The 23470-nt window shown below is 38.6% G+C and overlaps 2 gene segments (V, D, J or C); both read left to right on the top strand.

Moving 5' to 3' along the window:
• LOC130844884 (T-cell receptor alpha chain constant-like) overlaps positions 1–23470 on the top strand; it is a 590793-nt gene that overhangs the window by 30691 nt on the left and 536632 nt on the right.
• LOC130844891 (T cell receptor delta constant-like) overlaps positions 1–23470 on the top strand; it is a 475273-nt gene that overhangs the window by 638 nt on the left and 451165 nt on the right.

Genomic DNA, 23470 nt, shown 5'->3' with positions numbered 1-23470 from the left:
GGCCCCTGCTGTAAGACCCAAGATGAAATGCACACCTGCAGACCCCAGACCAGAAATGGTAGTCCTGTGGTTGCTTAGTCTGTGGTCAGGATCAGAAGATTTAATTCTAAATAAAGGCTCCTTCTATGTCACTTGGGAGCAGGTGTCCAGAGTAACTTTCTGCTAATATATTCTCAGTCTTGAATTTTTTACTTTAAATCAATCATACAGAGCATATATAAAGTTGTCTAAATTTGAAAACTTGCTCCATAATAATTTAAAGTGGCAGTTTCACCTAAAGACACTTCACAAACCTGAGTTATCTGGAATGGTCATGAAAATCATTTCCTTAGTACTTTCCTCTTAGGCTTTGTGTCAGTTAGGGTGCAATTAGAGAAACACAACCTCCAGTGATATGGCATGAGAGACTCATCATAAGGATTAGAACTCAGGCAATTTGCTAGAGCTGGTGGAAGAATCTATACAAAGCTTTACCTTGCATCTGGTGTTGAGCCTGAATTCACTGTTAGTCAACTAGAGTATCACTTCAGAAGGAAAGTTGGACGTGGACAAAAGCATGGACAAACTGACATGTAAGCACATAGTAAAACCCATGAGGAAACTGGAACCCACAGATACACTAAAACTTCTTTGTCTCTCACCTCCTTCAGTCTCACAGTAGTGGGTGACCTTTAGGAGAAGTGGGTGTCATTTGCCATCACGCTACATGAATACTTGGTCCAAGAGAAAGAAAAGATGAGGAGGCGATCTGGTGGGAGGTGGAGGAGTTGTGAGTCAATAATAAGATGATCTATCAGATCAGCAGCCACATGTGAGTTGCCACAGTGCCTGGAGCCCTGCATGAACCAGCACAGCATAAAAAATATGGCTACTTCATGACAACTGCCTTCTAAATCTTGCACAAATCTTTTTTGTGGCCAACCCTAACCCAGAACAGTACAGGGAAGCAAATTCTGGGTCATAGATTTCCAGATAGTTGAGACGCTACAAAGCTACTACAGTACCCTCTTTATCAACTCATCCATCTATACCTCTTTTAACAACACAATGTTCAAATAAAGATAACAGCAAAACTATGCTTCCTGCTAATATGATGCAATTATTCCCCATTCAACCCAAACCAAGCTAACCCTCTCCTGAAAAGAGCATATCAAGTTCATTTATCCATTTTGGGGTGCTGTTCTTTCCTCTTATACCTAACTCACACTGTCCCATTGAATCCTGCATCTTAACTACTGAGATACAATAAGATATAAGATTAACTTATATTTGTACATCGTATGTCACTGCAAGCAGGCAAGTGGGGGAGAGGATTTAAAAATGGTCAATATATACATAAACATATTCTTATTAAAATGAAAAAGAAATTGTCATAATTAGTAAAGTTCTTGTATCTGCAAATGCCCACATGATTGTAGCTGGTATTTATAACTACCTTTTCCATTACCCATTCCACATCCTCCTTGCTCGTGGCTAGCACCTTCACTCACTGCTATACTTGACTTTCTATAAAACAAACTCCTTATGTAGAATGCCGTGAAGATGAATAAGGAGTTCTGCAAGTCCACCACTGTGGTTTTGGCAGAAGTTTGCAAGGCATTGAAAGCAAATCCAAGAGTCTATTTCAGTGGAAATAACCTTGCCAATACCCAGGGAGAATTGATATATTGTTTCTGGGAAATATCGTTAAGAATGATGCCTGATTTCGCATCAGAAGAAATAGAAGTCACCAAGGGAAAGCATTTTTAAAGTGTTAAAAAAAAAAAACAAATAAAACTTTCAAACTGGCTTCTTATGAACATGAAAGTATATTTTAAAGTTGTCTTTGTTAAAAATCACTGCTAATGGGGGGAAAGTCATGGCACAGACTGGTAAACTACGAGGGTGAGTCCAAAATTATCTGCACTCCGGTTATATTAAAACGTCTATAAATTCTACAGCCAAAGTGTGGATAATTTTTGACTCACCCTCATATATTTGCAATGTATATTTCTGAAAAAGGACTCAAATGCAATATATATTAAAAGCTCATGTAAATCAACATGAAAAGAAAATAGTTAATAAGAATGGCAAAATCTTGGAGATCCACTTCAGAAATATTGATATCCCATAGCTCATAAAGATACAGAAAACTCTTAATATTATTATTCATCAGGGAAAGGAAAATAAAACCTCATCTGAGTGTTCCATCTGTGTCCTTTCAGCATCCTGAGTGAATCAGTGTGGCTAGAGGAATATGACCCAAGAGGACAGGGAAAAATACTGTCTCAGGAAAATAAGTGATTAAGTAAATGTCCTAATTTACTTAATCATTGAACAATGTGGAGAAAAGAAAAAGAAATAACAGGTCACAGACTTGAATATTGAAGGAAAGGCAGACTTTACTAGAAACAAGAAAGCTGGTATTTATTGAGAGCACTATATATCAGGCACTGTGGTATGCATTTCAGTTTCATTGTCTAATTTAAATATCACAAACCCTATACGGTAGATTTTATTTTTCCCATTTTTTTAATCTTTAGGAAATGAGACATACCTTTCCTAGCTGTGAAGAAGATCTCTAACTTTTGTTGCCAGCCAGAGTGTAACATCTTAGGGAGCTCCTTTAGAGCAAGGTTTGGACTATGGAGAAGCACTTGGCCCCAGAACAGGGTGGCTAGATGTCTCAGGGGTGGTGACATCACTGGTTTAAACTGGAACCTAAACAGAATTAGGAAAGAAGATGCCAAACCTAGATACAAATTGACCCAGAATCAGTAGATGAGGAAATTATCCACTAACCAGTTAAGAGCGCTGAATGCTTTAGCAAGTTTCTTAGGCAGTACTGTGGTGGGAAGAATAAGGCGCTACAGGGAAAGATGAGATTTTATTCTTCAAACACTCTAAGCATATTTCTATATCAAGAAATGTGTGCCTTTCCTTTGCCGTCTCTACTGTGATGCTACCCCCCTAAATATCTACATGGTGCACCTTCCTTCATGTCTTCACTCGAATGTCACGCCTTTGTGTATTCTAGTATTTTCCTTCCTTGGGAATCAGGCTCTAGCACACTGCATGAATCAGGAATGAAAGCTGAAGCACTGCCACGGGGTGTCCTGCTCAAATATTTTGTGAGGCTTACACTGACCTCCCTGCTCCCATCCAGTGATCATGGATTAAATTGTGTGGAAGCCTAGGCACAATAGGAGCTGCCATTGATGAATCAGTATGTTTCCCAATGCGGAAATCATGAGAGAGAGGATTCAGGAGAACTGACTGGTTTTTCATCTTTCTCCTGCCAGATGTGAAAGTGATTGGCTTCAAATGACAAACACAATACATGGGATGATTTGGGCTGGAGAGTAATAGGCTACCTTGAAAAGAAAACTTGGAATTGTTGCACAAGGTGGGAATTTCTTCTATGGTAAGTGAAATTGTGTCTACTGCTTTCTCCTCTCTTGTAGTACAGAACTATTCTGAGAAGTGGGGGCAAGAATCGATAATGGGAAAAAATAAACAATTGTAGCAAATTGGTATACTCATTCTGTATTATAATATGCCACCCAATCTCTCAATATAACACCCTAACAAACTGATTTCCCATTACCAATAAGAATATGATAGACCATGGAGCTTATGATAACACACGAAATCTGCCAGGCAAACTGCTGCATATACCTCAGAAAAATATTGAACTTTATCTTGTGGATTGATTCCTTTGCAATTTCAGATTCTCTCTCCCAGCCCCTTAAGATTTTGCACATTGCCTGTGCCTCAACTAGAGAATGTATTGTGTTAGGTGTTTTGCATGTATGTTCTCACCCAATTTTTACTGGAACTCTTCCAAGGTTGGGTCCATTCAGCTTTAGGGAAGCAGTGTAGCAAAGTGAGTGAGGCTGAAGACTTGCGTTATATTTCTAGATCATTAGTTGAGTGCTCTTGGGAAAATGACAATAATTTTTATGCTTCAGTTTCTTCATATCTGCAACGTGGATATTGATTGTATCTACCAAATAGGGTTCCTTTGAGAAGTGAATGAGATGATGAAAGCCAGTGCTCAGCCCAGTGCCCAGCAGAAAGATACTGGCTATTTACAGAAAAGGAAACTGAACGTGAGAGAGGTTTAATACCTTGCCTGGTGTTGCAGAGTAAGTATCAGAGTGGAGCCTTCCCTCCATACCCTATTTAGAGCAGAACCTTTCCTCTCCCCAGGAGTAACTATTTCACAACAGTTTTGTCTTTATAGTGTTTATCATTCTTTAAAATTATGTTTTTAAAAAAAATCCATTAATTTAATTTTTTCTCCTCCTACTGAAATGTAGGCCTTTTATATTCTCTTCACTACTGCATCCTCCAAACCTGAACCATACTTAGCACACTGGAGGCTATATATATATATATATAAATGAGCAGGACCCTATAGGTTGTTCCTGAAACAAATGCCCCCACCCCAAACCTGCATATCCTCTGCTTGCTTCTCCTGTGTAGAAAAACGTTAGCCTCCTAGGCTTTAAGAAAATGCAGAAGGAAAGGAAAACAGTCAAGCAAGACAAATAATAATTGTTTCATCATTAAACAAAGCCAAAAAGGACATTTTTTTCCTCCCCAACGGCTATAGATAATTTTCTAAACCATGTTCCTTGAGCTGTTTTGCAGATACGAAACCCTCTCCAGGTGGAAGAAGTTAGGTGTATGATGCCCACAAGCATGTAGACCTCAGACCTGTTGGAAATGGAAGGTTGATGATGTTGACTCCCAGTTATCTCACCACCAACCAATCAGAAGAATATCCATGAGCTGATCACTCACCTGACAACCTCCCTCCCTCACCCTGTATTTTAACACCTTTTCCTGAAAGCCATCTTTTGGCCTTTTGAGCACTGCCTACCTAGATGCCTTGCTTGGTGCTCTGCAACAAAGCCTGCAGTTTCCTTCACCACAACCTAGTGAAGTAGATTGGCTTTACTGCTCATGAGCAAAAGAACCCCATTTGGTTCAATAACGTGTGTGTGTGCGCGCACGCACTGAATAAATGTACAAAATATAAAATTATTTCCAGAGTCCATGCTATTCAAACACTAAAATAAGAGATTAGGATTTCTACCCTGCAAGTCACTTCAGGCAATATGTATTTAATTTATCTAGTGATCAGTTGGCTTGGTCTCTATTTCAGATAATTGTGATGGCTTTAGATTGCAAGATTCCATGCTATTAGTTGAAAGAATGCTCCCTGCTGTTGGAGGTATACACTTCTTGCTGTGGACATAGACCCTCCCATATGTGAGTAAACTTATCAAGTGATTAGGATTCTCATCAGAAACAAGCTCCACAGCAAGTGGTCTTTCTGAATGGTATGGTGATGCCTTCACTCTCCTATCGTCAAGTAGTCTGATTGCTGTGATTTGAAGAAAAAAAGGGAACTTGACTCGTAGCTAGTCTAGCAGCCCATCCCTAACACTAGCCTTTACACTTCTAAATTAGGAGACATTAATGAAGCTTTTTAGGATTCCCTTTATTAACCCATAGATGCATCTCTTTTCTTGGGAAGGAAAGTCAGAGTTTAGCCATTGGGATGCCTTCCAATTTAAGTTTGAGTATGTTCCCTGATTTTAGCACCTACCCCATTCTGTTTCCTTTATTTTAATTGTTCACTGGAAAGAAGTTTATGTAGTCAATTTACACTACCGATTTCCCAGAAGTAAATTTAGATTCTGAACAACTTTAATTAATGCTATCTTGTACTAAAATAATTTTCCCTGAACATATCTATTTTTCCAACTATATTTTGAGCTCACAGGCAACAGAGAATGTTGCTTTTATACTTTTCAGAGATCCAAGGAAATTCTGGGCACAAAATCACCATTGAAACAAATATGTGCATGTTGAATCAAACTAACATTATTCTTGGACTGTGACACAGGCAAGATAGGACGTAATTTATTAATTTTAAACAACTTTATTGAGGAATAATTGACAGTTCATAAAATTCATCCATTCTGAATTTACAATTCAGTGACGTTTGGTAAATTAGCTGAATTATGAAACTATTATGATAATTCAATTTTAAACATTTTTATCACCACAAAAAGATTCTTTGTGCCCAATTACAGTTAATTCCTATTTCCACTCCTGACCCCAGGCAATCACTGATCTACCCTGTATCTCTATAGATTCCTTTTCTAAACATTTCATATAAATGGAATCATTCAGTATGTGTTCTCTTGTGCTGGCTTCCTTTCCTTAACATAGTCCTTTTGAGATTCATTTATATTGTAGCAGATATTAGTATTTTACTCCTTTTTATTGCTGATTATTAATTAACTGATGCATACACTATGTTTTCTTTATCTGTTCACCAGCTGCTGGACATTGGGTTGTTCCTGTTTTTTGGCTATTAAGAAGAATAACCACAAAATAGGCTCCCGTTATTTTTAGAACATATCTTCTCTAATATCTAAAGCATTTACTGAGCATCACAAACGTAGGTGGCATGGCAGTTTCCAAACACCATAGACTCCAAAGCCAGATAGATATATGATCTAATTCTATTATGCCACTTACCTTATATTTGACCTCGAGTTAATTACCCAATCTCTTTGAGCTTTAGTTTTCTTGTTTGTAAGTTGAGAGTAATAATGTCTCTACTGTGTGACTTTTGTACTAGAATAATGTACATAAAGAAAAAGATAATATAGCACATGATATTTGTGCACATTTATAATTTGAGGATTTGAAAGTTTTAAAAATTGTATTGAAATTTTATTAAAAAATTCCTAACCAAAGTATTTTTCCTGCTACCATTGCCATCCCAATCTCTCTCAAGTTGAATAATTGCAGTCCACAATTAGGTAGCCCACTTCTGGAAGGTTGTCAGTTCTCTTTTTGTTGTGGACTCATAGGGGATGTCCTCAATGTTTGTGAAGTTGGTCTCAAGAAAGCAGTGTTTAATCCCTGCTTTTGAACCACAGGACACTGATTCTAGGGCAGAAATGGTCAGTGTGTTTCTAGGACATATATGAGCTCTTGTCTCTGACTAGTTGGGCAACCAGATGCAGAATCCTGTTTTCTGAAGCAGAATGTTGCACAGATCTAGGCTGCAGAACATTCCTCTACTGAAGATATTTGGGCAGGACAAATGGAGAGGAAAACTTTGCCAGCCTCATTGCCAACCCTGTGGCTTCATCTTGGCCGTAAGTCCAGGGGCTGCTGAAGACATTCTGAACAGTCTGGGATGGTGATGGGGAGGGAGGAGGATGTAGTCAGCCACCTCGAGGTTCTATTCGGGGATGTGTGAAGACAACGAACACTGTGTAGAGAGATCAGTTCCTATGTCTGACCCTGTCTTTCTGAACAAGAGTGAGCAGCCTCTTGACTGTGGAACAGAGTCCTCCCTCGCTACATCTTCAGGAAGGAGAGAGCACCAATTTCACCTGCAGTTTCCCTTCCAGCTCTTTTTATGCTTTACACTGGTACAGATAGGAACCTGCAAAAAGCCCCAAGGACCTGTTTGTAATGACTTTAAATGGGGATGAAAAGGAGGAAGGATAAGTAAGAGTCACTCTGAATACTAAGGAGGGTTATAGCTACATGTTCATCAAAGGATCCCAGCCTGAGGACTCAGCCACATACCTCTGTGCCTCCACACAGTGCCTTTCAGGTCCCTGCAGCCTGTACCTAACCTGTGCCTGCTGCTGCTCTGGTACCACTGTTGATGAAGAGCCATGTGTGGAGTGGAAAAGGCCAATTCAGTGAATTACAGTGTTTTCAATAATCACGGGGAAATGGAAACAGGTAAACAGGCATTCCAGTCACTGTAGCTCCCTCAACTAACTGGACCGTTGTTAAACGTCACTAACCTCTACTCTCACTAGTGTATTGGCCATGTCATTGGGTCATATCCCTAGCCTCCTCTTTTGTCATGGTTCCAAGTGAACTAGATAGTTACTCAAACTTACCTAATCTGGATAAACTAGGGTAATACTTACCCCAGGTTGTTGCTGCATCCTAGGAGCTGGTCCTTTTATGCTATTTCTTCACATGCACAAGTGCAACACAAGGATATACATTCTTCTCACACACCTGGCATGGAAATCTACATTTTCATACCAGAACAATCTATTCTGCCTCATTTAACTCATTGGGGATTTTGGTTTTGCTTTAGTTCAACTTTTCTCCAACATGAACATCTGTATTTCGTTTCTGTAGTATGTGGCTATTTGCATTTTTAAAAATCACTTGTGATATCTGAAAGGAGCATTGATAGGGGAAGTTCACTTCTAAATTTGGTCTTTTGCCCAGTTTATACTGTGATTGTGATGCTGAATAAGTAACTGAACTCTAGGATCTGAGTTTTCTTACTTTCTAATTTCCAGGTCTATGAGGCTGATCAAATATCTGGTCATATGCTCACTTTGCAAATAACCCACCAGTTTAATACCCCATGGGTACTCTAGAGGCCTCTAATTCTGGAGCCTTTCTGGGATTTGTCAACATGAATTAACTTGCTTCTGGGCCTCTTCATCTAATAGGTTGAGTTTCCATTTTCTCCCAACATCTACATTAGTAACTAGTTTTCCAGCTTCTGTTCAGTCTCCTGAATTATGTTAGCATTCTCTCTCTCTCTTTCTTTCTCTCTTCCCCTCTCTCTCTTTCCCTCATATAGATTTATGCTTTTAAATATCTTATTAAAGTAAGTCCCCTACATACTAACCTTCAAGTTTTGAACTTTCAAAAATGCTAACGTGTGTTCTTATGTTCAATCACGCAAGTTAGTTCACATGCCTGGGGTACGTTGTCATGTGCGTGCATCCTTTACAAGTAGTTGTGCTTTTGTGTACTTTACTGTACAGTGCTGTATAGAATACACTAGTACAGTATCTTTATTTCAAGCCCACACTGTCCAGAAGCAAGTGTAAAGGCAGCGATGATGTAGCTGGAACTATTAAGAAGCACGAAGCAATAATGATGCAAACAAAGGTGAAAATGAGAGAGTGGAGCAACAAGAGGAAGAAGGAACTGAAGAACCGAAGAGATTTACGACACAGGAAATGGCAAGGGGATTTTATTTGAGGAGGCACTGTTATTTTTTGAGGCGCAGGACCCGAACATAGAACCATACACAAAGGTTGCAACAGCCATTCAGAATGCAATCCAGTAATACTGTGTCATGCATGATGAGAAAAAAAGAGCTACCACCCCAACATCACTGGATCACTTTTTCAAGAGGGGGGATAGAATTGAATCCAGCAAGGAACCGGAACCTGTACCATCAACGTCAGGCGTGAGTGAAATTGCAGCCTGCCCTCCATCTCCTATTGCTGATGATCCTTCAACTCTACCATCTCCCGCCTCCTCTCCCTCCTCCAGGCAGTAACTCTTCTTGCCTGGTCACTCGATGCCAGCCCCGTATGCCAGCTGTTGTACTGTAATACTGTACTTTTTCAAGGTACTGTGCTATAAAATTAAAAATGTTTTCTTTATTTTTTGTGTTTGTTTTTTATGTATTAGCTGTGTGAAAAGTATTATAAACCTATTACAGTACAGTACTATGTAGCCGATTGTGTTAGTTGGGTACCTAGGCTAACTTTGTTGGACTTACGAACAAATTGGACTTATTAACGTGCACTCAGAACGGAACTTGTGTGTGTGAAGGGGACTTACTATACTACCATTAAATTATGTTTAGGAAAAAATAATACATATTATAAAAACAATATTGAATCGCATACAAATTCCTCAGACTGGGAGCATTTAAGAGACATACACGTAAAAAAAAAGATTTTTTTTTCGAAGTTCATTCACAAAGCAGTAATGAAGCTATTTGACTGTCAGATTAAGAATAGTTGAATCCATTTTGCTATGCGAGTGTGAGTAGAGCTGGGTGTGTAGAGCCCAGGACTGAGTGAGGAGCCCCTGTAGTTGCTGTACACTAGTGTTGGTGGAAGAAAACAACGCAAAAGAATAACTGTGTGTCATCTTCCCAAATTGTCTCCACCATTATTGACATAAAGCTGAAGGGAGAGGAGAAAAGATGGCAGCAAAGTAGAGAGACGTGGAGTGCATCCCTCTCCACAGATGCATTGGGAATGCACGGAAGGACGCAGTCATTCCCACAGAGAACCAGCTGAACACCAGCAGACGGCCTCGGACACCAGAAAGGGCTGCGGGGAGCCCGACATAGCCGGTAGGGAGGCATCTACGACGGCTCAAAGAGGGTGAAGCGGCGGAGCTGTGGCAGACGGGAGGGAGTGAGAAACATATGGAGGGTCCACAGCGCAGCTCAGCGTTCCCGGACCGAGACATCGATCCGCGGCTGAACGGAGGGTCCAGGAGCGGGAGCGTGGGAACCAGAGAGCTGATTCAGGGTGAGAAACATTGTTGCCGGTAGGGTGACGGACCGAGAGGACAGGAGGGAGGAGGTCCGCGGAGAGGAGTGCCCGTCCCTGAGAGCTGCCCGGCCATGATGGCGGCTGGAGACTGCAGGCTCACGGGCGGGGGGGAGGAGCCGCGCGAGTAGCCTCTCCCTCTCTTTCGGCGCCTCTGCAACAGGCAGTGGAAAGATGCCCTGCAGGCCACCAAAAGCGCTCAGGGATAACAAGCACCCTCAGGCACTCGGGCGGGGCTAGATTAAAACCCCTTGCAACGCCAGCAGCAGGGAGGCTGCCGAGAGAAAAAAAAAACAACAACAACAGCATCAAAAAGAAAAAAACCCCAAGAGAGGCCCAACTCTAAGACTTTCTGTGTACGCCTGAGCCACCAGCGCCCTCTGCAACAGGCACCTCCAAGCCTGACTGAAACAACAGTGCGCCACTGCTCACTCACTCCCAGGAGAAGGAGCCACTATTGTACCCTCTCCCTCCCCACACACCGACACTTACAGACGAACAATAAAGGAACCTATGCTGGTCACAGAATAACGCAAAAAAAACCCAAGGCAAGGAGAAGGACACTTACAGCTGAGACGCTAAGGAAACAGAAATAGCAGTATCAATAGCAATTGAATTGGTCCATTCTGGGATCAGTTCTGGATTTTTTTTTTTTTCTTTCTCTCTCTCTCTTTTTTTTTTTTTTTTTTTTTTTTGATTTCTTAAATACGATCTTAGCCCTAAGGGATCTACAAGTTTTAAAACATAATTTTTTAATGATTTTTTTTTTGCCTTTTTATATACTTCTATATCTAGCTAAGTTTTTGGTAGTACGGACAACATATCTCTCATACTTTCCTTTCATCCCTATCTTTTATACATTTCTATTCCTTTCTCTTTATTTGCATATTTCCAACCACATTACACTCTTCTGTTCCCCTTTCTTCCAGCCTTTTTAAGTTTATTTTATCTTAACATACTTATAAGCAACACTATTGGTATGCTCAGAGTCCTTGCTCTATTCTCCAGATGACGCACTGCCTTGGTATTTAATATTAGGCTTTTGTCTTTATCTTAGTTCTTAGTACAGTTGTCTAATTACATTCTGAGAATCTCCATTCTCTCTGGTGGTACTCTAGCTCTTTTCTATATTTGATCCTAGCTTACAAAATCTCCCTGGATTGATGTTTATATGTGTAAGGTGTTATTTGTTTGTTTGTTTGCTTTTGCTTTTGTCTCTGATTTGTTCTGTTTCAGTTGTCAAATTCTGTTGGGTTTCTCTTTGAATATCTGATAGCACACTGGGGTTCTGTCAGGTCTTTCTAGAGCCTTATGTCCTAATGGATTCAGTAATTGTGTGTCTTATACATGTATGTGTTTCCTAGACTTAATATTCGTTTAATCCAATACATGGACATTAGTCTGAGGCTTGGACAGTCTTCTATAAACACCTCTATCACCAAGACAAGCAACCCCAAAAATTTGGACAACCATGAGGAAACAAAGAAACACCATGCAGGTAAAGGAGCAGGAAAAAAACCCACAAGACCAAATAAATGAGGAGGAAATAGGAAAAATGCCTGAAAAAGAATTCAGAGTAATGATAGTAAAAATGATACAAAATCTCAATAACAAAATAGAGAAAGTACAAGAAACAGTTCATAAGAACTCAGAAAAACAAACAGCAATGGATAACAAAATAACTGAAATTAAAAATACTCTAGATGCTGTAACCAGCAGAATGACTGAGGCAGAAGAACAAATAAGTGAGTTGGAAGATAGAATGGGGGAAATAACTGCCACAGAGCAGGAAAAAGAAAAAAGAATGAAAAGAATAGAAGACAGCCTCAGAGACCTCAGTGATAACCTTAAACGTACCAACATTCGAATTATAGGCATCCCAGAAGAAGAAGAAAACAAGAAAGGGTCTGAGAAAATATTTGAAGAGGTTATAGTGGAAAACTTCCCCAACATGGGAAAGGAAATAATTAACCAAGTCCAAGAAGCACAGAGAGTCCAATACAGAATAAACCCAAGGAGAAATACACCAAGACACATATTAATCAAACTAATGACAATTAAACACAAAGAAAAAATATTAAAAGCAGCAAGAGAAAAGCAACAAACAACATATAAGGGAAAACCCATCAGGATAACAGCTGACCTTTCTACAGAAACTCTGCAGGCCAGAAGGGAATGGCAGGATATACTGAAAGTCCTGAAAGAGAGAAACCTACAGCCAAGAATACTCTACCCAGCAAGAATCTCATTCAGATTTGAGGGAGAAATCAAAAGCTTTCCAGACAAGCAAAAGTTAAGAGAATTCAGCACCACCAAACCAGCCTTACAACAAGTGCTAAAGGAACTTCTCTAAGTAGGAAACACAAGAAAAGGAAAACACCTACAAATACAAACCCAAATCAATTAAGAAAATGGTAATCGGAACACACATGTCAATAATCACTTTAAATGTAAATGGATTAAATGCTCCAACCAAAAGACACAGACTGGCTGAATGGATACAAAAACAAGACCCTTCTATATGCTGCCTACAAGAAACCCACTTCAGACCAAGGGATACATAGAGACTGAAAGTAAAGGGATGGAAAAAGATATTCCAGGCAAATGGAAGTCAAAAGAAAGCTGGAGTAGCAATACTCATATCAGACAAATTAGACTTGAAAGTAAAGACTATTAAAAGAGACAAGGAAGGGCACTACATAATGATCAAGGGATCCATTCAAGAAGAACATATCACAGTGGTAAATATCTATGCCCCCAACATAGGAGGACCTCAATACATAAGACAAATGCTAACAGCTATAAAAGGGGACATCGACAGTAACACAATAATAGTGGGAGACTTGAACACCCCACTTACATCAATGGACAGATCATCCAAACAGAAAATAAATAAAGACACACAAGCTTTAAATGACACATTAGACCATCTCGACTTCATTGATATTTATAGGACATTCCATCCAAAAACGACAGACTACACTTTCTTCTCAAGTGCACACGGAACATTTTCCAGGATAGATCACATCTTGGGTCACAAATCAAACCTCGGCAAATTCAAGAAAATTGAAATCATATCAAGCATCTTCTCAGACCACAACGCCATGAGACTAGATATCAATTACAGGAAAAAACCTGCAAAAAATACAAACACATGGAGGCTAAACAATTCACTCCTAAACAACCAAGGAATCACTACAGAAATCAAAGAGGAAATCAAAAAATATCTAGAAACAAATGACAATGAAAACACAACAACCCAAAACCTATGGGACGCAGCAAAAGCAGTTCTAAGAGGGAAGTTTATAGCAATACAGTCCTACCGCAAGAAACAAGAAAATGATCGAATAAACAACCTAACCTTACACCTCAAACAAGTAGAGAAAGAAGAACAAAGAAACCCCAAAGTGAGCAGAAGGAAAGAAATCATAAAGATCAGAGCAGAAATAAATGAAAAAGAAAGGAAAGAAACCATAAGAAAAATAAATAAAACTAAAAGCTGGTTCTTTGAGAAGATTAACAAAATTGATAAACCATTAGCCAGACTCATCAAGAAAGAAAGGGAGAAGATGCAAATCAACAGAATTAGAAATGAAAAAGGAGAAGTAACAATGGACACCTCAGAAATACAAAAGATCATGAGAGACTACTACAAGCAACTATATGCCCATCAATTGGATAACCTGGAAGAAATGGATACATTCTTAGAAAAATACAATCTTCCAAGACTGAACCAGGAAGAAATAGAAACCATGAACAGACCAATCACAAGTATGGAAATTGAGGCAGTGATCTCCCAACACACAAAAGCCCAGGACCAGATGGGTTCACAGGCGAATTCTATCAAACATTTCTAGAAGAGTTAACACCTATCCTTCTCAAACTCTTCCAAAATATTGCAGAAGGCGGAGCACTCCCAAACTCATTCTACGAGGCCACCATCACCCTGATACCAAAACCAGGCAAAGATGTCACAAAAAAAGAAAACTACAGACCAATATCACTGATGAATATAGATGCAAAAATCCTCAACAAAATACTAGCTAACAGACTCCAACAGCACATTAAAAAAATCATCCACCATGATCAAGTGGGGTTTATCCCTGGGATGCAAGGATTCTTCAATATATGCAAATCAATCAATGTGATACATCATATCAACAACTTGAAGGATAAAAACCATATGATCATTTCAATAGATACAGAAAAAGCTTTTGACAAAGTTCAACATCCATTTATGATAAAAACTCTCCAGAAAATGGGCATAGAAGGAAATTACCTCAACATAATAAAAGCCATATATGAGAAACCAAAAGCCAACATCATTCTCAATGGGGAAAAACTGGAAGAATTCCCTCTAAGAACAGGAACAAGACAAGGGTGTCCACTCTCACCACTATTATTCAACATAGTTTTGGAAGTTTTAGCCACAGCAATCGGAGAAGAAAAAGAAATCAAAGGAATACAAATTGGAAAAGGAGAAGTAAAATTGTCACTCTTTGCAGATGACATGATATTATATATAGAAAACCCTAAAAACTCTACCAGAAAACTGCTAGCACTAATTGATGAGTTTAGTAAAGTAGCAGGATACAAAATTAATGCACAGAAATCTCTTGCATTCCTATACACGAACAACGGAAGAGCAGAAAGAGAAATGAAGGAAACTCTCCCATTCACCATTGCAACCAAAAGAATAAAATACCTAGGAATAAACCTGCCTAAGGAGGCAAAATATCTGTATGCAGAAAACTTTAAGGCATTGATGAAAGAAATCAAAGACGACACAAACAGATGGAGAGACATACCATGTTCCTGGATTGGAAGAATCAACATCGTGAAAATGTCTGTACTACCCAAAGCAATTTACAGATTCAATGCAAGCCCCATCAAATTACCAATGGCATTTTTCACAGAACTAGAGCAAGAAATCTTACGATTTGTATGGAAACGCAAAAGACCCCGAATAGCCAGAGCAATCTTGAGAAGGAAAAATGGAGTTGGTGGAATCAGGCTTCCTGACTTCAAACTATACTACAAGGCCATAGTGATCAAGACAGTATGGTATTGGCACAAAAATAGAAAGGAAGATCAATGGAATAGAATAGAGAACTCAGAAGTAAGCCCAAACACATATGGGCACCTTATCTTTGACAAAGGAGGCACGAGTATACAATGGAAAAAAGACAGCCTCTTCAATAAGTGGTGCTGGGAAAACTGGACAGCAACATGTAAAAGAATGAAAGTAGAACACTTCCTAACACCATACACAAAAATAAACTCCAAATGGATTAAAGACCTACATGTAAGGCCAGACACTATAAAACTCCTAGAGGAAAACATAGGCAGAACACTCTATGACATCCATCAAAGCAAGATCCTTTTGGACCCACCTCCTAGAATCATGGAAATAAAATCAAGAATAAACAAATGGGACCTCATGAAACGTAAAAGCTTTTGCACAGTGAAAGAAACCATAAACAAGACTAAAAGGAAACCCTCAGAATGGGAAAAAATGGTTGCCTATGAAGCAACGGACAAAGGATTAACCTCCAAAATTTACAAGCAGCTCATGCACCTTAATACCAAAAAAGCAAATAACCCAATCCACAAATGGGCAGAAGACCTAAATAGACATTTCTCCAAAGAAGACATACAGATGGCCAACAAACACATGAAAAGATGCTCAACATCACTAATCATCAGAGAAATGCAAGTCAAAGCCACAATGAGGTATCACCTCACACTGATCAGAATGGCCATCATCACAAAATCTGGAAACAACAAATGTTGGAGAGGATGTGGAGAAAAGGGAACTCTCCTACACTGTTGGTGGGACTGTAAGTTGGTACAGCCACTATGGAAAACAATTTGGAGGTTCCTTAAAAAACTACAAATAGAACTACCATATGATCCAGTAATCCCACTCCTGGGCATATACCCAAGGAAAACCATAATCCCAAAAGAAACTTGTACCATCATGTTTATTGCAGCACTATTTACAATAGGCAGGACATGGAAGCAACCTAAATGCCCATCAACAAATGAATGGATACAGAAGATGTGGCATATATATACAATGGAATATTACTCAGCTATAAAAAGGGATGAGATGGAGCTATATGTCATGAGGTGGACAGAACTACAGTCTGTCATACAGAGTGAAGTAAGTCAGAAAGAGAAAGACAAATATTGTATGCTAACTCACATATATGGAATCTAAAAATGGTACTGATGAACTCAGTGACAAGAACAAGGATGTAGATACAGAGAATGGACTGGAGAACTCGAGGTATGGGAGGGGGCGGGGGGTGAAGGGGAAACTGAGATGAAGCGAGAGAGTAGCACAGACATATATATACTACCAATTGTAAAATAGTCAGTGGGAAGTTGTTGTATAACAAAGGGAGCCCAACTCGAGGATGGAAGATGCCTTAGAGGACTGGGGCGGGGAGGGTGGGGGGGACTCGAGGTGGGGGGAGTCAAGGAAGGGAGGGAATACGGGGATATGTGTATAAAAACAGATGATTGAACCTGGTGTACCCCCCCAAAAAAAATACCCTTTCACATGTCAAAAAAAAAAAAAACAGATGATTGAACCTGGTGTACCCCCAAAAAAATTTAAAAAAATTAAAAAAAAAAAAAAGCTGAAGGGAAGAAATTTCTTATATTGTCAGTGGTGATCCTGTGGTTTAGCTAACTCTGAGTTGGTACAAACAAAAGGCAGAGAAAACAAGCAAGGATGAAGTATGGCTCTCTGTGCGTTGCTCCGATACAGTGCTTCATGGCGTTTTTCATACCATAGAACACATAGATACTGATTGTATGTATACAGCACTTCAGTGTAGAGTGCTGCTTGAAACTGGCCCATGAACCCAAGTTCCCTGGGCCCCCTGCTGGCCTTAGGAGGAGTGGGGATAAAGCTCTTTCCACACATGTAATTAATTCCTGTCTACAGTGGCACATAATTTGGAAACTGTGTTGTTATAAACGTGAGGGAAATGTAAATCTGGAGAGTCTCTGCAAGAAATATTTATATCTTTATGAAAGTCGTGTGTAACTAAGGAAATATTGACCAAATTCTCAGTCTCTTTGGGTTTTCAAATTGAGCTAAAATTGAAAATAATCTGTTAAATTTGATTATTTATAGACATATAGACACGCCCTTTAAATAGCCTCTCATTTTTTTCAGAGTTTTGCCACACAGAACGAGAAGAATGAATGAAATATAAAAATCACAATGAAGAAGAAAAGCTGACGTCTCCCTGTTGACTGTAGGGCCCCGATGTGAACCACCAGCCACCTGCTTCTGTGCTGCGGGGCCCACGGCTCTCATCACACCTGAGCGTTGCCAGCTCATCCTCTGTGCCAGGGCAGGGGCACTAGGGCCATCCGTGAAGTGAAGTTTGTTGAAGTAGGCAGAGGTTCCAGGCCCAGCTATTAGAGACAATCAGAAATCAGAGAGAGGAGAAGCACATTTTATTCTTCCTAATTTCTCACAAGTCCTCAACAAGACTCTTTTCACAGGACTTCAGAGCCATAGTGTTTTGCAGCATAAAGAACCACCCCAAAGCTCAGCAGCTTAAAACAGCTACCATTTTATGTTCACATGATGCCTCAGTTCCATGAGATGCCTGGGGGCTCAGCTGCACTGGAAGCCCTCAAATTGCTCACTCACATGTCTGGACATTAGTGGGATTGCCTGGAAGACGGGGCTCAGCTGGAACCCATGAGGGCTGGGCTCACCTTTCATTCCAGGCATTCGCAGGAGTGACCATGGCCCCGGCACATGGTTTCTCTTCATGGTTTCTCAGTGAAGCTGTGTATCTTACCTGGTGCCTCAGGGCTTCCAAAATTACAAAAGTGTAAGCTGCCAAGGGGTCTTCACGTTTAATCTCACAACTGCCACAATATTAACTTCTGATGCATCTGTTTATTACAGTGAGTAATGGAGCCAGCCCGGATACAGTGTGGAGGGGCTACACAAGGAAGCAGAGATCATTTGGGGCGTCTTTGGCCTCAAATTTGTGATGATTTATTATGATAGAACAAGGACGCTAACTCAGTTTTCAAAAAGTGGCATTTCTAAATAGCTACAGCCAATCCTTGATTGTTTACATTCATGCAAGGATGCATTTAAACTGGTCTTTGGCATATGTTGAGTTCAAACTTTTGCAGATGCAAATACACATATTTATTTCTCATTCAACAAATATTTGAAAATCCACTATTTACCAGGCATTCAATAGTTTCTGGGAACATGGTGATGAACAATATAAAAATATTTATTTAGTGCATATAACATACCTGGGGCTTTAATTGTAATATGAAATGACAAAATTCCTTGTTTTCATAGACCTTACATTCTAGAGCAACATGGTCAAACAGAACTTTCGGAGGTGATGGACATGTTCTATAACTGCATTGTCCAATAGCCACTAGCCTATTGTAGTTATCGAGTATTTGAAATGTGGCTAGTATGACTAAAAAACTAAAATTTAATTCTATTTAGTTCTAATTAATTTTAAAATAAGTAGCTAGTAGCTAGCATATAGGACAGCTCAGTTCTCTCTTTTTTTAAAAAAGAACTTATTGAGATATAATTGACATACAATAAACTGCAAATATTTAAAGTGTACAATTTGACTTTTTTTTTCTTATTAGTAATATATATATGGCAATCCCAATCTCTTAATTCATCTCACCCCAACCCCCACCCCACTTTCCCCCCTTGGTGTCCATATGTTTGTTCTCTACATCTCTGTCTCTATTTCTGCCTTGCAAACCAGTTGATCTGTACCATTATTCTATATTCCGCATATATGTGTTAATATATGATATTTGTTTTTCTCTTTCTGACTTATTTCACTCAGGACAGCTCAGTTCTTGAAGGTGATACAGTACATGCTTTCAAGGTACCTGAAGCCAGGCCAGTCCCTACAATTCACAGATCATTATAATACAGGGTGTTAAGTGTATGATAAGTGAGAAATTCTTAAATTCTGTAGAGCCATAAGATGGTATTCTATCCAAGTGTTTTGTTTTAAGGAAGTATTCTTAGAGAAATTCACATCTGATAGATAAGACTTTTTTATTGATTTTTTAAAATCCCTGGTATATGGTAAAGTAACATGGTGAGACAGTAAATATGAACTCTAAATTGGGTAATTTACAACCAGGATAATCTGTATGACAGCAGAGAAATAGGTACTTTTTATCTTCCATTTTGAGATCATAGGTTGTCTAACAATAAATTATGGGTCTTTTCCACATTTATTAAAATGACCTAATACATTCCATCTGCACATGCAGAGAAACATGCTACATGATTCTGATGAAACTGGAAATAACAAATGAAATGTTTTATTTCCTTCTAATGCCCTAAGTTTTTAAAACTGCAGAATCCATTTCTAAAAGGCAAATTATTCCTCCCCAAACAATATCAACTTAAGTAAACTCTTTCCAAGCTTTGACAAACATAAGTACTACTTGAATCAGAAAACAGAATTTGAAAAAGAATAGATACATATATATGTATAACTGAATCATTTCGCTGTACACCTGAAACTAGCACAACATTGTTAATTAACTATACTCCAATATAAAAAATAATTTTTTTAAATATATATCTTCAATAGTAAGAAAGTGTGTGAGGAATTGGTTATAAAATCAGCAATTTTTGATCCAGCCACGGGGGGCAGCATCTGCAAATCCACCCCGCTTTTGCAGATGCGTGAGTAAAAGAGTGGTGACTCTGATTGGCTGCATCAGATTGCAGCCTCTCCTTTCCCTTTTCTTTCCAAAAGGCAGTGTAGACCACGTTTCTGTGGGTCTGGAAGAAGCCTGTACAAGGGAAACCCATTAAGAGCAGTCAGATTCAGCAGCTCTTTCTGAAGAGGAAGAATAGGGGAGATGCTACTCACAGCACCAGTGTTGATCTTATGGATGCAAATACCACGTGAGTTTGGGGTTTCCCTGACTGCTTCCAGAGAATTCAGCTCAGTGGAATATTATCTGTAGGCGGCTGTAGGAATGAGATTTTCTGGCTGAAAAAATTTGAAGAAAAAAAACATAAAAAGTAGGAAAACAGAGGGAGTTGAAGAGGGAGAACATGAAACGATGGAGAAAAATATGCAAGAATCAGAGAGACCATTGTAGCTGAGAGAATAGACATCTAATCAAACTTTCTCTGATGTTTCTCTCTCTGTTTTTCTGAACAGAAGTGAACGGACAACAGATAAAGCATTTTCCTAAATTCTTGCTCCTACAAGAAGCAGAGGATTTCACCGCATACTGCAATTTCTCAAGCATTTTTTATAACTTACAGTGGTATAAGCAGAGGCCTGGGGGAAGTCCTGTCCTCTTGATGGCGTTAGCTAAGGGTGGAGAAGTGAAGGAGCAGCAAAGACTGACAGCTCAGTTTGGAGAAACTAGACAGGACAGCTCCCTGAACATCACAGCCACCCAGGCTGCAGATGTAGGAACCTACTTCTGCGCGGTGGCACAGTGCTCTGGAAGCACCTGCCACCTGTCCCCAAAATTCACTGTGGGGCTCCAGGCGCAGCTCCTCCTGGAGCAGTCTCTCCTCAGAGCAGGAGCCAGAGAAAGCTGAAGTCACAATGCCTATGAAGAAACTGAATTTTTAATTTAAAAAAATCCACAGGCTCAGTGTTACTGAAGAGTTATACCAACCATTGAAGAAGAATTAACATGAATTCTACACAATTTCTTCCAGAAAATAGAAAGAAGAAAACAATTCCCCACTCATTTTATGAAGCTAGTATTACTTTGACACCAAACTCTTTAAAACATCATAAAAAAGAGAAAACTACAGAGAAATATACCTCATTAATATAGACACAAAATTTCTTAAAATATTAGCAAGTAGAATTCATCACTATATAAAAATAACAATATACCACGCACAAGTGGCTTTTTTTTCAAGGATGCAAGATTAATGTTTGAAAATCAGTTGATGGAATCCATCTAACATGGTATAAAGAAAAACATGGTATAAAGAAAATTATATCAATCTATGCAGAAAAAGCACTTGCCAAAATTCAACAGTCGACTGTGGTGAAACCCTGAGAAACATAGGAATAGAGGGGAATCTCCTCAAAAGCCAATTGTATGCTTACTAATAAAAGACTATGTACGTTTCCCTAAGACTGGGAACAGGGCAAAAATATCGACTCTCATCATTTTCCTTCAACATAGTACTAGACATTCTAGCCAGTGCAACAAAGCAGGAAATATAAAGACAATCAAAGAAACAAGAAAAGTAGAAGTAAAACTGCCACTATTTGGAGATAACATGATTGTCTATTAGAAAATCCCAGAAAATGTACCAAAAAAAAAAAAAAAACCCTCCTAGAACTATTAAATGGGTTCAGCAAGGTCACAGAATATAAGACAAACATACAAAAATAACATGTATTTCTGTCTACTAGTAATGAACATGTGGATACCTAAATTAAAAATATAATGCAGTTTACAGTGACTCAGAAGAGACCTCAAATACTTGGGAGTAAATTTAACAAAACATATGCAGAACTTTTGTGCTGAAAACTACAAAACACTGATGAAAGCAATCAAGGAAGACAGATGAAGAGATGCCCTGTGTTTGCAAAAAATAGGACAAAAATTTTGATATATAAGTCTAGGTCTAGAGTTCTTAGACTTGACACCAAAAATATAGTCCATAGGAGTTTTTTAAAGATGATAAACTGGACTTCAAATTAAGATTTTTTTGCCCTGCAGAAGACCCTGTTAAGAGAGTGAAAAGACAAGCTGCCAACTGAGAAAAACTATTTGCAAACCATATACCCCACAAAAGTCTAATATCTAGAATACATAAAGAACTCTCAAAGCTAAACAGTAAATGAAGCAAACAATCCACATAGACCATGGGCAAAGAGATATTTCACTAAAGTACACAGATGACACATAAGTACATGAAAATGTATTCAACATGATTAGCCATTAATGCAAATTAAAACCACAATGAGCTATCACTACATACTTATCAGAATGGCTGAAATAAAATTTTTGACAGCCCTATTTTTGCAGAAGTTTTTGTCTTTTTTTTTTTTTTAATTTAGCCATTCTACTGTGTGTGTAGTGGTATCACACTGTGGATTTAATTTACATTTTGTTGATGGGTAATGATTTTGAGCACATTTTCCTAAGCTTATTGGCCATTTGGATAATTTCTTTCAAGAAGTGTCACTTCACATCATTTGCACATTTCTTTACATTGTAGGCTATTTTATTTTTACTAATTTAAAATTTATAGGCATGTTTATGCATTCCATATTCAAGTTGTTTGTCAGATATACATAACACAAATATTTCATCCCGGTCTGCAATTTGCTTTTTCATTTTCTCAGTGGTGTATTTGGAGAACAGACATATTTAATTTTTAAGAATTGTAATGTGTTACTTTTTATTTATTAAGTATTTTTTGAATACTTTTGAAGAAATCTATGCCCTCTCCCAGGGTCATAAAGAAATTCTATGTTTCCTCTTAGAAGCTGTATAGTTTCACCTATCACATTTAGGTCTCATCAATCTGGAATTAATTTTTTGTATGGTATGAAGGAGCGATACTTTTAAAAAATACAAATAGCCAATTGCTCTAACTCTTGTCCTAGAAAGACCATCTTTTCCCCCATGGAATTTCATAGGCACCCATGGAGAAAATCAATTGACACAATGTCTATGGGTCTATCCTTGGATTTGATTCTATTTATTGATTTATTTATTTTGTCCTCATACCAACAGACAATTCTGTCTTACTGAGGCTTCATATAAGTTTTGAAGTCTGGAAATGCAAGAAAAATCTTTCTTCTTCTTTTTCAAAACTTATTCTAGGTCTTTACACTTCTAAGTCATAGAATTAGTTTCTCAGCTTCTACAAAGATTGCTCGTAATTTGATTGGGATTCTGTTGAATTTACAGATTCATTGGGTACAACTGATATCTTAACACGTGGAGTCTTTTGATTCATATAATGTCCTCTTTGTTAATGTAGGTCCTCCCTAATTTCCTTTATTAATGTTATAATTTTGTATTCTAGAGGACTCGTGTACTTCATATTAAGTTAA

This window comes from Hippopotamus amphibius, chromosome 2, assembly GCF_030028045.1.
Source record: "Hippopotamus amphibius kiboko isolate mHipAmp2 chromosome 2, mHipAmp2.hap2, whole genome shotgun sequence".
Lineage (NCBI taxonomy): Eukaryota > Metazoa > Chordata > Mammalia > Artiodactyla > Hippopotamidae > Hippopotamus > Hippopotamus amphibius.
Note: the sequence above shows the minus strand (reverse complement) of the source record. Positions and strands in the feature narration are given on the sequence as shown.